Source organism: Elephas maximus, chromosome X (assembly GCF_024166365.1).
Source record: "Elephas maximus indicus isolate mEleMax1 chromosome X, mEleMax1 primary haplotype, whole genome shotgun sequence".
NCBI classification, from domain to species: domain Eukaryota; kingdom Metazoa; phylum Chordata; class Mammalia; order Proboscidea; family Elephantidae; genus Elephas; species Elephas maximus.
In genome coordinates, this window is record NC_064846.1 from 78,413,508 (window position 1) to 78,426,820 (window position 13,313).

Here is a 13,313-nt window from a genome sequence, read left to right on the forward strand (position 1 = left end):
GCAGTTCATATATGACCCTGAATATTTATAGCCTAAATCTTCAATACCCAGTTTTTACATGAGGAAGAGATAGTTTCTTGTATTTAGAAAAGCATGGTATTTATTTTATGGTCAAGAGGCCTGGGCTTTGAAATTCTGGCTCCATTCCTTAATGACTCTAAGATTTGGGGCAACTCAATTTCTTGACAACTCATTTTCTTCAACTGTTAATCAGAAATACTAATAAAGCAGAGCTTATAGGATAAGATCAATAGAAAAAAATGTAATTTTTTTTATAAACTTAAGGTTTAGCTACTTGCATACACATACACAGGTAGTCCCCGACTTACGACTTGTTCAAGTTACTACGAACCACGCTCTCGACCGCAAGTTTTTTGTTTTTTTTTGGTACATCCTACCATTAGTAATATGTATTACATACAACATTGCAGCATATAATTTTCTGATGTTATCAGATTTGTCGGTTTATATGTAATGTTTCCAACCCCAAAGACAAATAAAGATCAGATTTTTAAAGACACTGATAATAAAAGGCAATAATAAAAAAACTAAAAGAAAAAATGAGGTATTCAACTATGTCAGAACTGACTTACAACACAGTCATCAGAAGAGAACCCCGTCCTAAGTCAGAGACTACCTGTACACACATCGAAGATGCGAGACTGCTTTGTAAAGTGCTACACTGGGTTATCATCACCATCATCATCAGTAAGGTTTGTTTAAATCCCAAATTTCCTCCCTCCACCTTCACTGGAATTAAAGCAACGGCTTCTGCTCTATGGGCCAGCCATGTAGGGCAGAAAGGATGGATAGAAGTCTAAAGAAATTGAGTGGAGACATTTTTAGGTTAAAATAATTATAATACATGTAGAAAAAAGCACTGACAGAGATTAACACAGAAATGATGGTTTGGAAAACCCAGATTCAATTATTATAATGAATGGGGTTCTCCTTATTAAAATGATGTATTTCAACTTTTCCTTTAGTAGGAAAATTGCAAACACATGGGAGTCAAAATCCCCCTCTGTGTTAGAAAATATTAGTAATTTAGCTTCTGGCTCCTATAAAGCCAATGGTTCTTGTTGAGCACACAGAAATAACTTTAAAAAATGCAATAACATAAAAGACAGCACTAACCGTTTGTGCGACCTGAATCATGCTTTACAATATTGATCATTTAAAAATCCAAAGATAGTCATAGAAACATAAATGTTGTAAGTCAACTGTCACAAAGATTGGCTGCTTTTTTCTACAATGAAGCCTTGGTCTTTTTATACGTAGAACAGAATGGTCTAGGACCTCTCTGCCCCCCTTAGGACCACTTCTTATTGGCCAAACTGAGTGACAATGTGCAAAGCAGTGGGGAAAAAATGACAGTGGTTCCAGTGATGCCATCAGGGTAACTGGCATCATATCATATAATGAAGTTGACACTACACAGCCAAGACTTAGCATGACTCTACTTTTGGCTCTGCTAGTTCTGAGTTGAATATTGTAGCCTACTATCACTGGATGGAGCCCTGGTGGCGTAGTGGTTAAGAGCTTTGCTGTTAACCAAAAGGTCAGAAGTTCAAATCCACCAGCTGCTCCCTGAAAACCCTATGGGGCAGTTCTACTCTGTCCTATAGGATCGCTATGAGTCTGAACTGACTCAAGAGCACCTAACAACACAACAATTATTGGATTGGATCTTCATTGGCTCAGTTACTTGGGGACTTGAATGGCAGTTAACATTCTTAAAAATATTTTGCCAAAATAGAGCTAGAAGACCAGCTGAAGAATTCGCTACCTTATAAGGAATGAATACTATAGGAATTTATTCTGAAGCACTTTATTACTTCCTTGTAAGCCTTCAGTTTAAATCTCTCTCAGGCCAAATTCCACATCTGTCTATTTGAAATGCTTCATAAACTGAGAAAAAGGAAGCAGTCATCTTCTGGGAAATTCAAAGACACACATGACTGACTAAGTTATCCCTTCAGTGTGGTCCAGAGATATTAGCATTTCTGCAGAGTCGCAGACAAAGATGAGAATAATAGTTCTTCTTTTTCTCCCCTACAGCCCAAAAGATTTTACTGAAAATACTAGAAAATAGGATCTTTATGTGTTAATGGGCTATCAGGGAATGTGAAGGTAGGGATTATAAAATAGTAACAGTCAGAAACATATATGAAGGCAAAATACAGTTAAATTTCATCATTTTGGGATAACTAGGGGAAAGGCTGGATGGACTTTGGGAAAACTTTGAGTCATAAAATGAACTTTAGTTTAATGTGTTGTAACATTTTCTTATACTGTTTGGTGTATACTAGATGTTCAATAAATATATGTTAAAGGAATGAATGCCTGCATTTATCTAGATCTAGCTACATTTATACATCATATTTGTCTATAGGCTATAGATCTGGCTATAAAAGGATAAAATAGCTAAATGAATTCCTAACAATATTGTCAAGAATAGATCATATTGGAGGTGGGGCCAAGATGGCTGACTAGGTAGAAGCTACCTCAGATCCCTCTTGCAACAAAAAAAAAAGAAAATTTAGACTTGGAAAAACAAGTGAATCGATCACATACATGACAATCTACGAACCCTGACCATCAAACACAGATCTAAAGACTTGACCTGAGTGACAGAGACTGAGAACGAACAAGCACAGGAAAGCAGCGACTGTTTTCGGAGCCTGGAGCCAGCGTCCCAGTCAGCAAACCTTGGCGCCGGGCTTTGGACTGGGGGCGGGGGAGCTGGGCATGGCATCCTGAGAGGGCGCAGCCCTAGCCCCCTGAACTGACCTTGGGGGAAGCCCAGCCACTGCACACAGGCAGCGCAGCAACGTGGCTGACAGGAGGAGAAGTCACCGGGAGTCAGTGACCCGTTTTGGAGCTGGGAATGTGGCGACCCAGCCAGGGAACCTTGGCGTTGGGCTTTGGACTGGGAATGGAGGAACTAACCACGGCTTCTGAGACAGCGTGAGCACGGGACGCAGGCCTGACCCTCGGGGCAATCTCTACCCAGCCAGCGCACACACTCGATGCGCCCCCCTCGGGAATCTCAGATAAAACAGTCATCCCAAGCAAGATAAGTAACTTTGTCTATATTCCGGGGTGCTACTCTCTCCTATTTATCTGAACCCTCCCCTCCCCTTCCCAGGCGACTTCATTAACATTGGAATTTCCTGAGCTAGAGAGTGAACTGCTCTGTGGTTTTTCATTTCTTTTTTTTTTTTTGGTCTTTTCCTAACCCATTCTCCTGGCCTGAGAGAAGCAGCTACAAAAAACCCAGGGACCAAAAATCCTTCCCTAATTGGACTAAAAACACAGAACCAGCTCCAGCCAAGCATATGTGACCCATAGACTTGGGCTTTCATCCCTACAGGGATCAAGGTGGCTATTATAATGCAAAGGCATTTCTGATAGTGTTCTGACTGTAGTTGTTTTAGCCGATTACTGGAAAGACAAGTTTCCCAGGTCTGATATCTCTGCGTATTCAACAGAGCCCTCACTGACCCACAACAGGGAACTGAGGGCTGAAGCTCCCCCTAGACCACCTAGCCTCCTGCCTTAGGGTTCTGGGGGGGGGGTGACACCTGCCAGTCTGTAGAGGTACTTGCACTGGGGGCCTAAGGTACAGCTGCAGGGCCCACCCACCAAAGTGCTTTAGGAATAGAGAAACACCTACCTCACTGGCACCTGGGGGAAGCCTGTCAGCATCCTTCCCCCCCTAGAGTGCGAACCCCTGCTGCTACTAGAATCTGCTGCACAAAACTATCACCACTACTTCTCTAGGTGGATAGGTGAGAGTCTGCACCACACACTTGATGACCCAAAATCAGATTCTACTCAAGAACAGTGAATGGACGCAGGCTTATATATCTGGTAACAGCCCAAACCAGCTGGTAATAGGACATAAGTGAGTCAAGGGCTACAACAATGAAGACGGCGCAATCTAGTAGCCCATCTACGTATATTGAAAGAAAACAAAACAAGATAAGACTCAGTGAGCAACTATAGAATAAATCATTATAATATCTTAGTGATGGCTCGGAGACAGCAGTCGATATCAAACCACATAAAGAAGCAGACTATGATTGCTTCTACAATTCCCCAAACTAAAGAATCAAAATCTTTCTGAAATGAAGATACAATCCTGGAATTGCCGGATGCAGAATATAAAAAACTAATTTACAGAATGCTTCGAGACATCAGGAATGACCTCAGAAATGAAATAAGGCAATCTACAGAAAAAGCCAAGGAACACACTGATAAAGCAGTTCAAGAACTCAAAAAGATCATTCAAGAACATAGTGGAAAAATTAATAAGTTGCAAGAATCCATAGAGAGACAGCATTCAGGAATCCAAAAGTTTAACAATAAAATTACAGAATTACACAACGCAATAGGAAGTCAGAGGAGCAGACTCGAGCAATTGGAATGCAGAGTGGGAAATCTGGAGGACCAGGGAATATAGCTGAAAAAAAAATCAGATAAAAGAATTTTAAAAAATGAGGAAAACCTGAGAATCATGTGGGACTCTATCAAGAAGACTAACTTGTGTGTGATTGGAGTCCCAGAAAAGGGAGGGATAACGGAAAACACAGACAGAATAGTTGAAAATCTGTTGGCAGAAAACTTCCCTGACATCATGAAAGACGAAAGGATATCTATCCAAGATGCTCATCGAACCCCATTTAAGATTGATCCAAAAAGAAAATCACCAAGACATATTATCATCAAACTTGCCAAAACCAAAGATAAAGACAAAATTTTAAAAGCAGCCAGGGATAAAAGAAAGGTCTCCTACAAAGGAGAATCAATAAGAATAAATTCAGACTATTCAGCAGAAACCACGCAGTCAAGAAAGCAATAGGGTGACATATATAGAGCACTGAAGGAGAAAAACTGCCAGCCAAGGATCATATATCCAGCAAAACTCTCTCTCAAATACGAAGGGGAAATTAAAACATTTACAGATAAACACAAGCTTAGAGAATTTGCAAAAACCAAACCAAAGCTATAAGAAATACTAAAGGAAATTGGTCAGAAAATCAATAATATCAGATACCAGCACAACACAAGGTCACAGAACAGAACATTCTGATACCAACTCAAATAGGGAAATCACAAAAACAAATTAAGATTAATTTTAAAAAGAAAAAAACACTCAAAACAGGGACCATTGAAGTCAATATGTAAAAGATCACAATAATCAAAAAGAGGGACTAAATACAGGTGGCATAGAACTGCCATATGGAGAGGGATACAAGGCGATATAGGACAATACAAGTTAGGTTTTTACTTAGAAAAATAGGGGTGAATATTAAGGTAACCACAAAGAGGTATAACAACTCCATAACTCAAAATAAAAACCAAGAAAAACATAACGACTCAGCAAACATAAAGTCAAATACTATGAAAATGAGGAACACACAATTTACAAAGAAAAACGTCTCAGCACAAAAAAGTAAGTGGAAAAATGAAATTGTCAACAACACACAGAAAAAGGCATCAAAATGACAGCACTAAACACATACTTATCTATAATTACGCTGAATGTAAATGGACTAAATGCACCAATAAAGAGACAGAGAGTCTCAGACTGGATAAAGAAACACGATCCGTCTATATGCTGCCTACAAGAGACACACCTTAGACTTAGAGACACAAACAAACTAAAACTCAAAGGATGGAAAAAAAAATATCAAGCAAACAATAAGCAAAAAAGAGCAGGAGTGGCAATATTAATTTCTGACAAAATAGACTTTAAAGTTAAATCCACCACAAAGGATAAAGAAGGACACTACATAATGATTAAAGGGACAATTAACCAGGAAGATATAACCATATTAAATATTTATGCACCCAATGACAGGGCTGCAAGATACTTAAAACAAACTTTAACAGAACTGAAAAGTGAGATAGACACCTCTGCAATTATAGTAGGAGACTTCAACACACCACTTTCGGAGAAGGACAGGACATCCAGTAAGAAGCTCAATAGGGACGCCGAAGACCTAATGGCTACAATCAACCAACTTGACCTCATTGACTTATACGGAACACTCCACCCAACTGCTGCAAAGTATACTTTTTTTTTCTAGCACACATGGAACATTCTCCAGAATAGACCACATATTAGGTCATAAAACAAACCTTTGCAGAATCCAAAACATTGAAATATTACAAAGCATCTTCTCAGACTATAAAGCCATAAAAGTGGAAATAAGTAACAGAAAAATTAGGGAAAAGAAATCAACATAGGAAAATTCCGCAACATAATAAAGGGCATTTTACAAAGCCAACAGCCAGCATCACTCTAAATGGAGAGAGCCTGAAAGCATTTCCCTTGAGAACGGGAACCAGAGAAGGATGCCCTTTATCACCGCTCTTATTCAACATTGTGCTAGAGGTCCTAGCCAGAGCAATTAGGCTAGACAAAGAAATAAAGGGCATCCGGATTGGCAAGGAGGAAGTAAAATTATCTCTATTTGCAGATGACATGATCTTATACACAGAAAACCCTAAGGAATCCTCCAGAAAACTACTGAAACTAATAGAAGAGTTTGGCAGAGTCTCAGGTTATAAGATAAACATACAAAAATCACTTGGATTCCTCTACATCAACAAAAAGAACATCGAAGAGGAAATCACCAAATCAATACCATTCGCAGTAGCCCTCAAGAAGATAAAATACTTAGGAATAAATCTTACCAAAGATGTAAAAGACCTATACAAAGAAAACTACAAAGTACTAGTGCAAGAAACTAAAAAGGACCTACATAAGTGGAAAAACATATCTTGCTCATGGATAGGAAGACTTAACATAGTAAAAATGTCTATTCTACCAAAAGCCGTCTATACATACAATGCACTTCTGATCCAAATTCCAATGACATTTTTTAATGTGATGGAGAAACAAATCACCAACTTCATATGGAAGGGAAAGAAGCCTCGGATAAGTAAAGCATTACTAAAAAAAGAAGAAGAAAGTGGGAGGCCTCACTCTACCTGATTTTAGAACCTATTATACAGCCACAGTAGTCAAAACAGCCTGGTACTGGTACAAAAACAGGCACATAGACCAATGGAACAGAATTGAGAACCCAGATAGAAATCCATCCACATATGAACAGCTGATATTTGACAAAGGCCCACTGTCAGTTAATTGGGGAAAAGATAGTCTTTTTAACAAATGGTGCTGGCATAACTGGATATCCATTTGCAAGAAAATGAAACAGGACCCTTATCTCACACCACGCACAAAAACTAACTCCAAGTGGATCAAAGACCTAAACATAAAGACTAAAACGATAAAAATTATGGAAGAAAAAATAGGGACAACCTTAGGAGCCCTAATACAAGGCATAAACAGAATTCAAAACACTACTAAAAATGACAAAGAGAAACCAGATAACTGGGAGCTCCTAAAAATCAAACACCTATGCTTATCTAAAGACTTCACCAAAAGAGTAAAAAGACCACCTACAGATGGGGAAAGAATTTTCAGTTATGACATCTCCGACCAGCGCCTGATCTCTAAAATGTATATGATTCTGTTAAAACTCAACCACAAAAAGACAAACAACCCAATCAAAAAATGGGCAAAGGATATGAACACGCACTTCACTAAAGAAGATATTCAGGCAGCTAGCAGATACATGAGAAAATGCTCTTTCGATCGTTAGCCATTAGAGGAATGCAAATTAAAACTACGATGAGATTCCATCTCACTCCAACAAGGCTGGCATTAATCCAAAAAACACAAAATAATAAATGTTGGAGAGGCTGCGGAGAGATTGGAACTCTTATAGAATGTCAAATGGTACAACCACTTTGGAAATCTATCTAGTGTTTTCTTAAACAGTTAGAAATAGAACTACCATACAACCCAGAAATCCCACTCCTCGGAATATACCCTAGAGAAATAAGAGCCTTTACACGAACAGATATATGCACACCCATGTTTATTGCAGCTCTGTGTACAATAGCAAAAAGCTGGAAGCAACCAAGGTGTCCATCAATGGATGAATGGTTAAATAAATTGTGGTATATTCACACAATGGAATACTACGCATCGATAAAGAACAGTGACGAATCTGTGAAACATTTCATAACATGGAGGGACCTGGAAGGCATTATGCTGAGTGAAATTAGTCAGAGGTAAAAGGACAAATATTGTATAAGACCACTATTATAAGATCTTGAGAAATAGAATAAACTGAGAAGAACACATACTTTTGTGGTTATGAGGGGGGAAGGGAGGGAGGGTGGGAGACGGTTATCTACTGATTAGTTAGTAGTTAAGAACTACTTTAGGTGAAGGGAAGGACAGTACTCAATACACAGAAGGTCAGCTCAAATGGACTGGACCAAAAGCAAAGAAGTTTCTGGGATAAAATGAATGCTTCAAAGGTCAGCCGAGCAAGGGCTGGGGTTTGGGGACTATGGCTTAAGGGGACTTCTAAGTCAATTGGCAAAATAATACTATTATGAAAACATTCTGTAACCCACTTTGAAATGTGGCGTCTGGGGTCTTAAATGCTAACAAGTGGCCATCTAAGATGCATCAATTGGTCTCAACCCACCTGGAGCAAAGGAGAATGAAGAACACCAAGGTCACATGACAACTATGAGCCCAACAGACAGAAAGGGTCACATGAACCAGAGACTTACATCATCCTGAGACCAGAAGAACTAGATGGTGCCCGGCCACAACCAATGACTGCCCTGACAGGGAGCACAACAGAGAACTCCTGAGGGAGCAGGAGATCAGTGGGATGCAGACCCCAAATTCTCATAAAAAGACCAGACTTAACGGTCTGACTGAGACTAGAGGAATCCCGGCGGTCATGGTCCCCAAACCTTCTGTTGGCCCAGGACAGGAACCATTCCCGAAGACAACTCATCAGACATGGAAGGGACTGGACAATGGGTTGGAGAGAGATGTTGATGAAGAGTGAGCTACTTGTATCAGGTGGACACTTGAGACTGTGTTGGCATCTCCTGTCTGGAAGGGAGATAGGAGGGTAGAGAGGCTTAGAAACTGGCAAAATTGTCACGAAAGGAGAGACCGGAAGGGCTGACTCATTAGGGGGAGAGTAAGTGGGAGTATGGAGTAAGGTGTATATAAGTTTATATGTGACAGACTGACTTGATTTGTAAACGTTCACTTAAAGCTCAATAAAAATTATTAAAAAAAATCTTAAAGAAAAAGGATAGATCATATTGGATCTATCTTAGTGAATAAAGACAAATCATCAGGAATTAGCACGCCTTTCTTTTTTTTTTTTTTGTATAACTAGATTCTGTTACAGTGAGTTTAAGTACATGAATACATTTAAACTTCCCAAGTAGGTTAATAACACTACACCATGTACACACTCACATACATGGATATGCATTTCTTGTTTATACTTTTAATTTGCTAAATAAGATATCTTTATTATCACTAGAGAGTTTAGTATAACCATTGTGAGAATTATCACAATCTCTGCATTAGTAAAAGTTTAAATGAATCAGATTCCATCACAGAGGGAAAAAGTAACCAAGAAGAAAATAAACATCATCATTGAAATGAAAAAGGAAATACAAATCATAAAAGGAAATAAAATCTGATAAAAATTAAGAGTTTACCTTTATACTAAGAAGATAAAACAATATGGTATATCTGATATTAATCTGTATCTTCAAAGATTGATATGCAAGCTATAAAAATTGACTATTCTTAAATAAATCTGAGAATGATGTCTTTACCATTTCTAAATCATTTCACTGGCCTTTTTTTCTGGTCACTGCTCGAAGGGAAAAACAACAATCTACAGGCTATATATATATAGATATATACATGTATATATATGTAAAACAAAATATCTTAAAAGAGACACTATTTTGTTACCTTTTAACCCCATTTTCAAATGATAAATGGAAAGAAATAATACAAACAAATGTACAACAAATTCCATAGCTTAAACAAATCTAGCAGGGTACAAAGGTGCTTCTCTACACATATGACATTGGAATAGTAGTAACAGCAGACTTCTTACAATAATTATTCAGTTGTATACAGAATTATACACAGATGTATAAAATTATCTCTTTCTTTACAAATAATTTGGATACATAAAAAAATGGAAACAGGAAAATGTAAAACATGTCACTAATCATTTGGAAACAAAGGTAATTCTAGAGCCTTAACAGACATTAAAAATATCAACTTAATTCTTCAGAATTATTTTTAAATGATGTTGAGGAAAGTTTAAGTTTGTAATGTATGGTAAATGTAATGTCAAATATGAAACTCACTGATACCTAAATTAATTGATTCAATCTCAATTATCTTTGCCAATGGAGGAGTGAAGTGCTAAGGCCAATCCAAAATAATAGATGCTCTCAAAATCATTTCTACCTGGCTTTACAGCGCATTTTTCTCATTACATTTGACTATTTTTTTTTTTATAGGCGAATGAGATATTCTTGGACTTTGAAAGTAAATTCATGTAAACTACGGAGAAGAATTACTGTAGAACTCTGTGCTCATGCCTTTCGCTGCCAAATTTCCTACCTATCTCTATCACCCCATTCTAGGCACAAGCAAAGGGTTAAAAATTGAGGGTTTTTTTTTTTTTTTTTTTGCTTGTTTTTGTTTTACTGGCTTTCATGGCAGTGAATGAGAGTTGTAGGAGGGAAGGCTATGTGGCTGTAATCCAAGAAGGAGGCTCCATTATCTTGCAGGAGCTGAAACACATATGTTAAGTAAGTTAAGGAAATGAAAGAGTTGAACTGGCTTTTCAACTGTGCTATAGGGAACCCTAGTTGCCTAGTGGTTAAGTGCCATAGCTGCTAACCAAAACGTCTGCAGTTCAAATTCACCAGGCGCTCCTTGGAAATTCTATGGGGCAGTGGTCACTATGAGTTGGAATCGACTCGATGGCAACAGGTTTGTTTTGTTTGTTTGTTTGTTTTTACAGATATCATGGAGTCCCTGGGAGAGGCAAACTGTTACTGTGCTCAGCTGCTAATCAAAAGGTTGGAGGTTCAAGTCCACCCAGAGGTGCCTAGGAAGAAGGGCCTGGCAATCTATTTCTGAAAAATCAGTGATTGAAAACCCTGTGAAGCACAGTTCTACTCTGACACATATGGGGTCATCCTGAGTTGGAATCGACTCCATGGCAACTGAGTTTTGTTTTTTTTTTTTTTTATAGACAACATGATGATGAGAAAAGAGCATGGACTGTGGAGTTAAAAAGATCTAGGTTTGAAATTCAGTTCTGCCACTCACTTGCTTTGTGACCTTAAGCAATTAATTTAATCTCACAGAGCCACAAATTGCTAATTTGAAAAATGAAGATAATATTCATAATGCGTCAAGATGATTAAATTAATTATATATAAAACATTCAGAATTCATGCTTGGTACATAATAGTAACTCAGTATATTTTAGAGCTTTTCCTCAGATAACCTACTTATGTTCATTCAAGAGTGGAGTAGTTTCGAGGCAATTTTAAGATCATCTTTTTTTTTTCTTCCATCTACACATTCCCTCAAAACCAGGACCCAGATCTGATTGTTTAAATGGTGCCATTTCTAGGCTCTGGCAATGCCTTTTAAAAAATCAAGAAGCAAATTACCATTTATTGAGCACCAAGACATGTGCCATTTACTGCTATCCCTCCTATATTCACCTATATGCGCAGGCTACTATCTTCCAATATCAGAATTTGCTTATAAATACTTAAAGATACCAAGTCCATCATCACCCCCTCAGCCTAATTCTTTTCCTAAATTCTCTCTGTGTTAATGACATCATCATCCAGCATGTCACCCAAAATAGACAAGAATCATCCTAGACTCTACCCTCTCACCCTCTACATTTAATCAATGAACAAGTTTGATTAATTCTAATTACCAAACCACTCTTTTTCACTCTATTGATCTTGCCTTAGATCAGGCCTTCAGCATTTCTCCCTTGAACTGCAGGAACTGACCCTCCTTCCTTTCATCCCCTTCCATTCTTATCTACCCTCCACAGGGACTATTTTTAAAACATTTACTGAGTTACTTAGCAGTGGCTTCTTTTACCTGTGGAGCCCTGTTGGCACAGTGGTTAACAGTTTGGCTGCTAACCAGACGCTTCTTGGAAGCCTTACGGAGCAGTTCTACTCTGTCCAAGAGGGTCGCTATGAGTCAGAATAGATTCGATGGCAATGAGTTTCTTTTTGTTTTACTTATAGCAGTTGTCTTTGTTTTTGTTGTTTTGTTTTGTTCTGTTTTTAACAGAATTCTACATAAACTTAAACATTAAAAATTCTGACTGAAGCAGAAACAGGGATCCCAGAAGTTCATCGCCAATTCCATGTCAGTCAGTAAGGAACATCTGCTGGACACTACAGCTCCTTGAAAGACTCTTTAAAAACCACTGGTGTACAAGGAAAACCTAACTGCTTAACATGGTAAACGAAGTCTTTTCACAAGCTGGCTTTTCTCTCCCTTTCTATTCAAGCCACATCTCCTATGAGTCTCCTACCTCAAATCCGTGTTCTACTCTCTTTAACTTCATTGCTATCCCCCCTAACACACTGGGTTCTTTCTCATCAGTGTATGTCTGCCGATACTCCTCTCTGACTGCTTATCTCTCTGACCATTACCCAACTTACCAGATTGATTTAATGTTCCCATCTCTATAATATTGCAGCACTGTGTATGTACCTCTCTTATACCCTCTATCGCACTTCAATTAATAGCTTACATGCCTTTATCCCTAATTCTTCTGTGACAAGGACCACTACTCATATATTCTTGTATTACCTAGGAACCCATTCCTAACACACAGTAGGTACTCAATAAGGTTTTGTAGCACTGAAGGTATACGTGAAGATCTCATTGTCATTAAACTCATTTTTATGATACAGTAGCTTTAATTATAATTTAAAAGTTCAATTAGATAAATATTATTTTTCTTTTTCAAGTGATTTTGTATACTTTTTGGTACTTTTTTAGAGACTCAAGAAAGTTGATCAGTGATTTATGAAGAAGGTATTTTAGGAAACACTATCACACTAGTCAATAAAAAGCACTGAATTAACATTCAGGACTACGATCACCTGCGTTTGTTTTTCTTTTTCTCGTCATAAGGCCTACCAACCAGGCATTCGTTTTCTTTTACATTTATAACCTTGGAAAACATACACAGGTGCCCAGAACCCCGGAAAACAGAAAGAATATTACTGAGACATATAAGTTAGCAGGTGTGCTGCATCCTATAAAAGGCTTTGAGATAATGCTCATTTGGCCAGTGCCAAACACCCCCCAACACACA

General features: G+C 38.2%; 1 protein-coding gene across 4 annotated transcripts in view; it reads right to left on the reverse strand.

Annotated features, from left to right (window-relative positions):
- Positions 1-13,313, reverse strand: part of DACH2 (dachshund family transcription factor 2) — a 758,076-nt gene that overhangs the window by 361,524 nt on the left and 383,239 nt on the right. The gene's annotated exons all lie outside the window — the stretch shown is intronic.